The sequence below is a fragment of the Rhopalosiphum padi genome, chromosome 1, assembly GCF_020882245.1.
Source record: "Rhopalosiphum padi isolate XX-2018 chromosome 1, ASM2088224v1, whole genome shotgun sequence".
Classification (NCBI taxonomy): Eukaryota; Metazoa; Arthropoda; class Insecta; order Hemiptera; family Aphididae; genus Rhopalosiphum; species Rhopalosiphum padi.
The window spans coordinates 30,706,643-30,720,711 of record NC_083597.1 but is presented as its reverse complement, the minus strand read 5'-3'; the positions used below and the strand labels follow the sequence as shown (position 1 = coordinate 30,720,711).

The window sequence follows — 14,069 nt, the reverse complement described above, 5'->3', positions numbered from 1 at the left end:
TAATTTTAATAATTGTACAATAATTTAAACAAATCATTCGTTATAGATACGTTAAACAAGTTTTAAAACCTTTTAGAACTAATATAACCCCTTAAAAACTTGGTAGCATTGTATTTTTTTTGGTTAAATTTGTTTATACAATTTCTAACTTTGATTTTTTTTCTAAATTACCAATACATATGCTAGTTGTTAGCATAAAATACGATTTTAGGTGAGAAACAACACCGATTTCATGGTTAATAAGGAAAACATTATTATTATCAAACTGTTTAATGATATAATAAAATAAAAATAAGCATATAATAATTAATATTATTAAAAAATAAAAGTACTGAAGTAAGCAAATTACAATTTTTTTTAACATTATTTAATTGTAAGTGCCCAGTTCAATGTTCTACCTCTCCACCTACTTCATTTTTTTTTTGCTTGTAATTATAAATTTGATATTCTAGCAGATCTGCCGATTACAGTAACTTCAATCATCTCTGAATGAATTTAATAATCTAAGATCTGAATTCTTTTGTTTGATAACATACCTATTAGGTATAATTAATGAAACATAAAATGGTCGTCAGTTTAAAATAATCTGTCCTTCTTCATAATATAATATACTTACACAAACATATATCGAAAATATATTATGTAACATCATAAATTATTGGAGCATCAAATTACAAGTGATAATAAATAATACAATGTTTATTCTTTTTATTTAATACGGAAGTGTTCATAAGGATGATAAATATTTTTTTATATGCTATTATAATTTATAATAATTATAAGTACAATAATTATGTGTATAGTTTAATGTAATCTTGTACTTTTAGTATTATAATAATTTTATTTGTTAAATCTTAAATATATTATTAATACGAAATATGAGTCAATCTGAATTCTAAATTCTAAAATTTGAAATAATTATAATAATATCAATAATAATTGTAGTATTAATCATATTATATAGCTTTATAGGTATTTAAACAAAACTAAATAAATATGAATTATTTATACACATTAGGTAATAAACGGTAGGTATATAAAAATATGCATAATATTAAATTACAGTCGTTTTTGAATGTTAAAATTAATATATCTCTATTCCACGCATTATGTCCATATAGTACCTAATTGACAATTATATTTATTTGAAATTATAGAGCGGAAATATTTTACACTGCTCAAAAAAACTATCATTGTATATTTTTCATTTTCATTTTAGTGCACCGACTGTTATTTTCTTGTATACTTTATTCAGTATCTACAAATTATAATGCTGCTATGAATTAAAATCATAATTGACAAAATATTGAAATTTGTTATTTTATAATATACTATATTATAATGAGTTTATTCTTAAATAATATTTCCCATTGTTTATCATAAAATTTAAAACTAAAATTATCCCGTGTATAAAAATAACTAATTTTTAAAATTTCTTATTCTAGCTATCAGTATTAAATGTTCTACCGATGATAAAATATAATAAGTAAACACATTTTTATTATTTATACAAAATCTTATTTATAACTTATCTAATGATTTATACACTATGGGTAGGTATATGGTTGATGTACAAATTCACAAAATATGTAATTTCTTACTCAAATATTTAACTTAGGTTATTTATTTATTTATATTTTATCGAAAAATAATTATTTAATTAAATAATGACATTTATTGGTATAAAAAAATGAACATGATTTTATACTGCAAAATACAGACATAACAATTGCAGATAATATGATATCCGTTAAAATTATAATTATTGGATAATTAAATGTACATATAGTATAGTTATTTGAGTTTCGGAAACCCAAAAATTAAAAATCAGACTTAATAGCTAATGAAACTTTCTCATCTTAGTCTCGCTCAAAAATAAACTTAACAACATAATCAGAAACATTTAATATTATTTAAAGCAAAAAATGGCAAAATAATATTGGAATAGCTTATCTCGCTCTAACAAACTTAGAAATGTAAAATTTAACATTAAAAAACGGAAATATAATTCTGTTATTAAGATAATAGATGAAATAATAATCATTCTTAAAAGAATAGTTACACTACTCATCTAACTCAATCCTATCATATCAATCAAAGAACTTAAACAAGAATTATGTGAATACAACATTTTATATTCTAACAGATAGTGATCGACTGCCTTAAATACATATGAACATGGACAATTTTCAACAATCCATCTTCACTAAAACAAGAACTCTATAATAATAAAGAAAATACTGAAACTATTTATATATTTTTTTCTAAAATAAACTTTAGCCAAACATTGTCATATTTGAAATTAAACTTAAGATTTTATAACTTGTATTAAATTTAAGAACAAGTAAGCTAATAACCAACGATGACTGCGCCTTAAAAAATAATAGTAATAATAATAGAAGTTTAACTGTTAATCCACAATATTATGATAATTCTATAATTGCCATCTTTTATCTATAGAATACATTTTTCTTTATAAGAATTTCAACTTTTGATTGAATAGTCATCAAATAAAACTGACTATAAGTTAAATAATTTACGTAGTGTAAGGCAAGGGTCACACAGTCAATTTTTCTAGGAATAGAGGTCGATCGTTAAAAAAAATCTGATAATAATGTGGATTATTCTCAAATAATTATTCTTTAAAGATTGGACTTTTTTTTTCTAATCAAACAAAATATATATCTTCCTAAAAACCTAAATTATCCGAGATGTCGATCACCACGGAATTAAAATTTCAAATGTAGCTTACTTGTATTAAAAGGTTGGTGACCCCTAGTGTAGGGGATTGCAGTCATTGTGGCTGATGTTATCCATTATTAACTCACTTTGTCTTTATCCTATATTTTATTATGTACCACGACTACATCATAAAAATAAAATTCTCCTCTATAAACGTATATTGAGATTCGCGTACAAAAATTTACGTGAAAACCATATTGTTCGCTTCAAAATAGAATTATTAAACCTAATATGAGTCGTATCAACGATAATTATCAATCTTAACAAGTTTAATTATAAAAGTATTATAAATTATTAGGGTTTGAAAATAATAGTTACTGATAATCATATAATTGTATTTATAATAATTTAAAAAGATCGCATGAGTTTAATAAGTATTAATTTAATATATAAATACTACCGTTTTATATTTTGTGAACAATTATTATTAATTATTATCACTTTAGAAGTTTGTAGAAAAATATTTTAAATAACTCATTTACTCTGAAATAAAAAATCGTTAGAAAAATAAAATATTTATTCAAATAAATTTCAATCATCAAAATAAATAATCATCTATTGTGAAAAAAAACTTAAAGTATATTATTACGTAATATATTAAATTCATGAGAGATTTGTATTTTATGTAAAATTGTATTGCTTTTATTATCCAAGTCTTTTTTTAAGTAGTAATTTTTCTCGTGGAGCATCAAGAAATACACTAGAGTAAAAATAATAAGATATTTATTAATATAGAAATCAATAGGATTAAAATAAATGGACATAAAATGTAAATAATATAAAATTTATCGTTTATAATAATAATAATAATTATTATTATTACAATACAACGTTAAATGTACATATCTAATGTGAGAAATGTGCCAGCTTTTTGCGAAAAGTTTGTCAATGTCCAGTGTCACATAAGTCAATTATTGAAGACGCATATTGTTATCTGTATCTAAACGAGCTCAATATTTGGTTTTTGCAGCCGTGTACTTTGAAAAAGCCGTTTTTTTTAGTTATGCTATATTTTCTTAACAGGATTTTAATATTGTTTATATAGTGAACACATATCAATGAATTATCACATTAAAATTGACAGTCTTGTTACGATATTATAAATTATTAAATATTGATAGTGAAACGAAAGGAGCCCTTGAGAATCAATTGAAGAACACTAAGGGCTCTGCGGAGCACATTTTAGAAATTACTCGTTTAGCTCATCTGTATACAATTGCAATCATAAAAACAACTATAGAATAATAAAACTACATAAAAATAAACACGGTCTAAAGGGGGGGGGGGGTGTGATTGGAAATCGCCATCCACGTATCTGCCACTGACTTCGCACTCATATTTGTAGTGGTAAATACGGAATACGATTTTTTGTTTTTTAAGTGTGTGTAGAAGAGGTTAAGGTATTGCATAAAAATGGCTAATATTCATACAATTTATTGTTTGAAGTTGAGTTTAAAAAAGTTTTACCCACCTTGTCATCACTAACCAACATACACATCGCATTCGTTGGTATACAATTGTTTTCCTAGAATTTAAGGGTACTACTAACCTTAACGTAACGGTAATGACTATCAATAATAAATATATATGAGTAGTAAAATAAAATGAAGTGATGATACCGATATAATGTTAGGGTAGGTGTATGTCCACTTTGGCCCACGTCCATTGATCATAAATCATAACCATGATGATATACAGCATACGTACACGCGAACACAGTTTGTCTATATTATATTGATTTTATGTTAAAAATTAGCGCCCTCACCGACAGCGGTTGCAATATTATTTATATATATATTATAATATACAAATATGATACATTTTGTACGGAATAGTATACAGTGTACGCCTGTAGTGGTGTCATTCTTTATCCTATTTTTTCGTATGACATTACATTATTATTATGTAGCAGCGTATTAAAATAGTCTTGAAAACGACGTGATCGACTATACTATTCGATTTTACGATGGTTGTGCCGTAACGCCGTTATGTCCTGTCAGAACTGTTTGAATTTCATTATTTTGCAAATGCGATTTTCGCGACACGAATTTCTATTTCAAATTTTTTTTTTTAAATCGCGAGTTCCCAGTCACGTACCTTCACTATATGTAGTATGATTTATTGATTTATTTGTACACGTGTTATTCATACTGGGTAACAAATCCTAATTAATCAAAAAAAAAAAAAACTAATTATGTAGTTATACGATAAAAGAAATAATATGATTGCATCAATCATCAAACAAGAAATAATCATATTATATTTTAATGAATATTGTTTGTTTCATTTGAAAAAAAAAAATGTATCTCTAGTCTCATCTGGGCAAGTAAGACGTATTAGCTCGTATACAGGTGCAGCAGCTTAATAATGTTTCACCAATGATACATCGCTCTTGAAATACAAAGTGATGTCCATGCTTCGTTATAAATCATATGGGATTTTTACAGCGTTCTTTCTAGTTTCTTGTTTGGGTGTTAAATGACAAGTTTAAATTTAATGATTTGGCTTCCATTCAAATTATTTTGTCTGTCAATTTTTTTTATCTTTTATATTGGTAAATTTTCCTTTGAAACTCCTATTCGTACAGACAATAAGTATAAATCAAAATCACAGTTAAGTGATTTTAAAATTATTTTTGAAAATTAGGAGATAAGTAAGTTGCTCCAAAACACTTTATTTTTTTTATATAATTGAATATTTGTATCAAGTATTGCGAGACTAAATTATTTTAATATGTTCTCGCCCACTTTTTTCTGATAATATGAAAAATATTGGTAAAATACAGTAAGTAGTTATTAGTATATTGTTCATCGTACAATGTCATGCTATTTTTATTTAAAATAAAAAAAAAAAATTAAATTTCAAAGATTTTGAAATACAAATTACTCAGTATTGATGAAATTTTAATTATATAGGTATTTAATAACTTAATAATAAATTAGAATAATATCCACGTGTATTTAATGGCCAAATTTGATGAATATTACAAATTCTTGTAAATATACGCATACACGCACAAACATAAATATATAATATGTATGGCACATTGGTTATTACGATAATTATGCTTATTTCTTTGAAGGCCATTGAAAATAGTTTCAACCGTACATACAAGAACATCACATAAAGATTTACTAATTACAGAGCAGTAAAATTATTTACATTAAATTAATCAGTCACTTAAAATTACTGAATTAAAACTAATATATATATTTTTTTTTATTACTTCGCAATAAATTTAAAATGTTACAAAATGTGCACACGATTTGATAGCAAACAATATTATAATATGTATAAATTACTGTTAACTATTTTAATATATTATATTATTTGTAGTTAACACGATACGTAATTACCTAAATATGACGTTGATTATCTATAAGTATTAAGTACATTTGATGATGTTGATATAAGTATAGGTAATATAGATATATGTATACATATTTAATGTTTTATTTTTAGCAATATTTATGAGTAAATGCATATTAAGATGTACGCCGTAATCGTAAATATCATCGTATACTCTATGATTTTACAACCTTATTTTAAGCTATTACAATAAACGGGTATGCTAAATGTTTTATTTTGTGATATCACTATAAGCATTATTATATTTTTATAAATAAGGTGAAAAATAAACGAAAAGGTTTATTATATACTGAGAGGTTATTATTTAACAAGCATATTTAATTTTCCTATTGGTTTAGAATAAATCTTGAGATATGAAAAACTAGCACACGCTATAAGTATTAAAAACTCATCTTATTATCGTATCGTGCCACAATTTTCTCAAACTATTTTTCAAACGAATTACTATCTTTGTCGAATTGACGTTCAACAAACCAACACCAAACAGAAATAATATACTCTCTCGCTACTCTAAGAAACCATATTTAAAAAAAAAAAATAAAAAAAAAATACATCAAAAGCCCAACAAAAACTAAAAATGTATATACTTATTCTATTAAAATGTAACCCATAAGTCTTTTATCGTTCTTCCTGAGCCACTATGTCATAAAATAAGTATGAATTAAACAAAAATGTTATTGTTATTATTTCTTTCATATTAGTTTATTAAAGTGAAAAGTCAGCAACGAATTCACTTAAATATATACCATATGGTTGGTTCACGGGTAAAAGGGAATACTTAATTAAATTTAAGCCATTTTCTTTTTATTGCTTTATTTTGTAAAAAAAACTACGTTGAACGTTGTTTTTTTTACTAAAATATAAGTGACTGATGTATTATTTTTCAACTTAAATTAGCTGTAAAGAATGAAAAATCCATTACAGTAAATATAGAAATGAGACGTTTCTTTCGTTTCCTGAAAAGTAGTAATTTTGACTTCTTTAAGTATTTCGTTATTTCGTTTCACTAGCAATAAAATATATTATAGTTTTATGTATGTCGTTTAACAATTTTGTACTATTATTGACGGTCACATTATATCAATAAATCAATAATAATAAATCAATGTTAATTGGAGTTATAACAGTTATTGGTTATCTATTGGACAATTCGAAAGAATTACCATAAAAATTATTAGCTTTCTTCTATTAAAATGCATTGAAAAAGAGTGTTGGATGAAACACGCAATTTTATATGGATTTATGGACTCGAATAACTGAATAATCATATTTAATAATTAATACATACCTCAGGAGAGAATTGTTTTGCTATACAGATGGGCAAATAATATGAATATTTAATTGTTTGGATATCCGTAATATCCCTTATCGAATGTATAATGTAAACACGGACCTTTTTTTATATGAAAAATTCTGCGATATTCATTTAAAAATGGATTCGGAATATCTAATTAATTATTGTTATTTATAACAATTTATGCGCGAGGTATCCACGTGGTTACAGATATAACGATAATCTATCCACGTGGATATCACTTATTAATTGATTTATGATTTAACAAACTTCTATTAAATTGTGGTAAAAAAAAATTAAACCTACTTTATGAGCAACGTAATGTATTGAATAGCGTTTGTTACGTGAATGCATATATATATAAACAAACAAAATTCCGTGGTAAATATCATAAACACATCGTATTTAAAAGCACCTATTATATTTTTAGTATGAAATTGAGAATTAAAAAAAAAACTAGTTTTACGATGTTTATTATAGCCAATCAATTACTTAACCACATAGTATCATAATAATTTTCAAATTAAATTAAGTGGAAAAGTATACTAACTAACTGATATTTTATCTACATACACACCGATTATAAACACACATTATATACATACGCGCACAATTTTCATTCAACGGTGCACCTAATTTGATTAAAATTTTGAAAATCTATTAATACAATTTAAATATATCAGCTCAGTGAATGTATCTACGTTTGTTACAGTAAGTGTTTCAACTAATCGTTTAAAGTTTCATTATTTTTCTATGTGGTTACCTTATACATAATTTCAAATTTTATAAATATAGATAGATGTCTCTCTATCATACACATCTTGCTACCTATATTTTACTTATTTAATTTCCAGCCGTCTTAAAAGATTAAATGTTTGTTGAAAAACGTTTATTTAAAAAATAATTTAAGCAATTTTCACAACTCTAATTATATTTTTATATTATACTCTAACTAACATAGCTTCATCGTACATAAAGAGTAATCAAGTCGCATACACTATGATTCTGCAAATGGAATACGCAAATATGTGTTGGAAACTCGACAAAAGAGTAATTACTTACAATTAGGATGACACAACAAAATACATGATTCATTATTTCTCGTGCAATTATCTTCTATAATAACAATAAGAAATATTAAGCTACAACGATAAATTAAAATGTAGCTAAATATAATGTTAACCTTGAAATCAAACGTTTTTGAATAACTACTAGATGTATCATATATAAATGTATAATGCGTGAATAATAATTAAAAAAATATTGAACTTATTAGTATAGGTGTACTTATAAACATCGATAGACACATTTGAGTTATAATATTATTTGTCTCTTAATACTGTATACCCATCTAATATTATATATTAGTACTCGTATTCGATTATGGGTCGATTTCGAAACCAGTTATTTACATTTAAAAGTATTTAAGAGTTCTCACTCAGTATTTATTTGCACGTAAAAGTAACTTCCAATTCGTACATAATACTAGATGAAACACATCAAAACAATAATTATTTGCTTTCACATCTCATTAAATTATCCTAAGAAATCGTGTTAAAATCAATGCTGTAACTTATTGAAATTAACTATATTTTAATACATATTATCTAAAATACTTATAGTTTAAAGAGTATGAAGAATGGCGTTGATAGAAATAAATAAAATAATGAATAAAAATTTAAAATTACACATATTATTATTGGTAATAACTTATAACGTATTATTCTGGTTATGAAAAAAATATAACATTAATTAATAGCTTACTAGGCCAAAGTGCTAAAAATTACACAGCAAAATTATAAAAATTATACTTATGTACTTACAAAGTATAATTATTTAGAATTCTCTACACTATCTATTATGTATAAAAAAAATCAAGTCAAGGACATTATCTTCTACACTAAAGCGTTTCAAAATCTGATAAAAAATACTGTAAACTGAATTATTTTGTTCTTAATAGATTTATGTAAAGTAATAAATTATAATTATAATTTTTGGCAAACCTTTAAATTAATATTTATAAATTATAATCAATAATATTAAAATATGGTATGAATTTAATATTTTATTCAAAATAACTCAATAATATTTAACTAAGTATAAAACTAATATTTTATTTTCATTTACCGTGAAGATGAAAAAATGAATAACTGTGTCTTATCAAATGAATAACTTTGGTTCATTATTTATTGCAGTAAATTCTATGTCGATTTTTTATTGGTTCGTAAAATATTGTATAACTATTATAATAATTTATTGTACAATATAATAATAACGTTTTAAATCCACTTTATTTAGACGGAATATGATTTCGTTATGATACACGTGTGAAATACAAATTTAATAGACTGCCAGTGTTGTGGTCATTTCAAAATGTATACCAATTAAAAATACATTAGGCTAATAATATAATATATATTTTTGATTATATTTTTACATTATTATGCATATAGTGTTATAGGGATACCACTTCATTTTCATGGCTATTCATTTTTAATATTATTATATATTTTTTTATTTATTTTTTATTCTAGTAAATCAGTACATACCTATAAATATATCTAGTAATATTTGTTATTTTATAACAAATCGAATGCAAAACTAATATAATTTCATAGGTTAAATTAAATAGTATAACATAAGATCGTGTTATAAGATGAGACGAACTACACAGTATAATAAGTATAAAAAAAGTTTAAAAATTCCGCTTATAGTAAACCATAGTATTTTTATAAAAGAATATATGAGTATTATTTTTAACAATATAACGCATATTTATTTGTAAGATGATCATGATATAAATCATACAGGTATATAAATTGTTGAATTAGGGTGCAGTGGATAAAAAGAAGTTTAAATAATGCATACATCATATCAGATAAGCTAAGCTAAGAAAACATTAATAGCAATAAGAAAAAATTAAGATCAACAAAATACGTTGTTGTATGAATGAAAAAATAATATTAATAAAAAGAACAATTTTGAAAAATAAATAAAATACCTATAAGAAGAAAAACAACTAGTGCAACACAAATAAAAATGCAAACAATAAATACATTCATCGTTCCACTCGGAATCTAAAATGAAACGGGTATATTTAATATACATGGGTAAATTATTAAATAATAATACAATTTTATAGAGACATTTAATTTAAAGTATTGTAGCTTATTTAAAATTTAAAAAAAAACACGTACGGCCTAATAATAATGGTCTTTTGTAGAATTAATAACAATTTACATTTCAAATGTCTTGAAAGAGAGGGAATAAATTATAACATATTATATAATAAACGGTATTCATTAATAACAGTAGTAGTAAATACCCACAAAAAAAAAAAAATACTGAAGGTCAGACATCGAATAAAAGCATAAAGAACAAAATATATATATTACAAAATTGTATTAAAAAATATTGTTATAACAAATCATCATACTACCAATAATAATAAATAATAATAATAATACAATAATTATCAGTTGGTCTCAACTATATAAACAATATTTTTTAACTTCGGATAATATTCATTTAATCTATTACCAAAACAGTGTAAAAAATAAACAAAGAAAGTATTTTATATTAATTACTATCGATATCAATATAGAATATTAATTACCTACTATAAAGGACAGCGATTATTATTACTTAATAACATATAATGGAAATAATTAAATAATAACTATAAAATAATAGTAAGTAACTATGTTTGTTTATTACTGTATAATATATATTTTAATAAACATTATGTATAAATTATTAGAATCGAAAAAGAACATATTTTCATCGAGAAGACATGAATAACGTACGTCGAAATATACATATATTGATAATATAGAACAGGTTTTCGTACTTATGGCATGATGGTCAGAATGTATAAAATCGAACAAGCCTTTTGTTTTTTTTTTTTTTTTATTTCGCGATTACAATAGTAATCTAAAATATTTAAATATTTCACGCTGCATTATTCATTACATTATATAATTTCATCAATTACTATTTACTTATTATAATACAAGTATAACACTATAACCTACGTGTTAGCATTTTATAACTTACTAATGTTTTAGTTTTTCACACGTGTTACACGATCGCGCACACATGTTTATGTAAAATCCTGATAACAAAATATCAACATGTGTCTTTTGATACAAAACAATATGAAGTATAAGCATAACTATAATAACTTATACGAAATGCTTTGATAATAACTATTTGTTAACTTTTAAGCATATATTATTTTTAAAGCATACATTTTTCTTGTATGGAAATAACAATGTACACCTATTTCTTGAATGCTCTTAACTACTCGTATATCAGCTAAATACATTTCTTTAATATATACTCAACTACTCAAGATTGACTTAATGTCACAGGAGTTTTATTTTTTCTATAGTGATACTTTTTTTTTATTACATAGGTAAACAAAAGAATAAAGTAATCTATAATTCTTGTAATCGAGTTAGTGTTGAGCTATTAAAGAATATTACTTTCTAATTTAAAAATAACATAATTAAATGCATTTGAAAATACATTTACACGAAGGGTGGATATAAAAATGCGTTTTTATTATTTGAGATATTCAAATTCTAAGTATCGTCGACAAAATTACTACTGGCTTAGTTATAAAGTACTGAAAGTATTATAAAAAAAAAAAATGTGTCTACAGTTACTGAATATTGTAAATAATATATTTTCTACTTAACGGTAGACGGTGTAGATTGAATTTCTCGTCACGTAGAAATTCGATTTTTATTATTATTAAATATAAAACCCCGTTACCATTCACTGTATTAAACAAATAAAATAGGAAAATACAATTTTTGAATTCAACGTACCTTTCACGTTCTGTTTTCGAGTCCTTAATCTGCAAACCCGCAAACGTCGAATTTTACATACACGCGATCTCGTTCGAACGATGTGTGCCGTCTGGTATAATCAGACAACGACGATGACGTGCTCTATACCAACGGATGTGTAAATTAAAACGCCGTAAAACGGTATTATTTTAAAAACCGAAAAAAAAAACGATTAGACAAATAGGACAGATGCCTCTGTGGTCGTATCGTGTTTATTATTGATACGAATCCCAATCGAACTATTTTATGGTATCGTTGTTTTACAATATTATTGCGGTGGCTCAACAAATTATCGATGCACCGTGAACGAGCAACGGCTAAGCGGGCACTGCGTGGACGATATATTTCATGTTGAAAACACGTTACACAGCGACGAATGGTTCACAGACCGACAAACCGCTGGGGTGTTGTGATTTGGTTTTTTTTTTTTTCCAATGGTAGTGGTAAAATCACTGTGACGTAGCACCACGGCAATATTATATTGTATGCACGTGAGAATACCAATAGTGCAGGTAGGTGCCTACAGCGATGCGCACACGCGTAGGTAAAACAACAATAATGACGATAATATATTGTAACATAATCGTAAAAAAATTATGTCCTCGATTCGTTGGTTTGCAAAATTGAATGTTATGTCTTATGTTTACGCTCAAAAATGTTCTCATAGAGATCAGACGTAAATTATTTCATTCATAATTTGTAACATTATTACGATATTGTGTGTGTTTATTTTAAGAAAGTATTCGCTTTGATCGTGCACAATAATGTCAACAAACAAACACAATGTTTAAATGGACGGCATTTTTTTTTTTTTATTTGGAAGCGGAGCGCTTGTGAATTTATCCCGTCCAATAAAATAAAAACAAATGGCAAATTCATCTTGTTATCGATGTTATTTTTACAAGGTTTCGTCGTGTATTTCTGGTTGAGTTAGTTATACACACATTAATGTTCATTAAAAACCACAGAGCAATCGCTAATGAACGGGTTCAATAAATTGTAATTCAAATAACAGACGTACCTTATGTAAAATCATGATATTATTCAATATACAACATACAATACAAAAATATTGAAATTGGACATCATAAATAAATAAATTGCGTGGCTATTATACGATTCAAATGTAAAAAAAAAAATTATTATTTTGATAACTCATATAATTTACAACTATTACTATACTCATGGCTATTATCGGAGCTGATGATGTTATTGGTTGTAATATTTTATATTTTAATAAAATGTATAATGTACACCAATCACTAATCAATTCACTCTATACGCCGTTGAAAATCTGACAAAATTTTTTAACAATATATAAAGCCAGTATTTTAATACGAAAAGTTTTGTTTTAGTAATTTTCACTAGGATTAACATGACCGGTCGATACAGCAAGTCGGTTCAAAACGTAGTTTTTTGGGGGGAAAAAAATGGTAGATTGCCGGCTTGAAGTTTTGAAAATGTCATTAGAACTGAACATGTATGTGATTGTTGCGTGGTCGTCAAATTATGGACAGAACACGGAGACTGAGATTAAAGTATTACATAACTCGTCCAAAGAATGCGTAACCGGTGAAAATGTAACGTGAACACTACCTAGCCAACATTTCTTTGAATCCCAACGGTAATGTTTAGCGCGTAGAAGAAAATATTATATGTTTGAGGCCACGAGTGGGCTACAGGTAGGTATAATGAAAAAAAAATTGCTACTTTTTATGTGCAAAAAGTGAAACTGAACAAACTGCTCTGGAGTAACTGCCGACCCACAGAAAGATTGCAATCGAATCGTGAGTTTTAGTTTTAAACTG

The 14,069-nt window shown here is 25.2% G+C and overlaps 1 protein-coding gene across 2 annotated transcripts in view; it reads right to left on the bottom strand.

Annotated features, from left to right (window-relative positions):
* Positions 1–12,640, bottom strand: part of LOC132932374 (glutamate-gated chloride channel-like) — a 57,641-nt gene extending 45,001 nt beyond the window's left edge. For both annotated transcript variants that reach the window (XM_060998728.1, XM_060998727.1), the window contains exon 1: positions 12,241–12,640. The gene's annotated coding sequence lies outside the window, so the exon portion shown is untranslated. The remainder of the gene's footprint in view (positions 1–12,240) is intronic.
* Between the last annotated feature and the right edge of the window lie 1,429 nt (positions 12,641–14,069).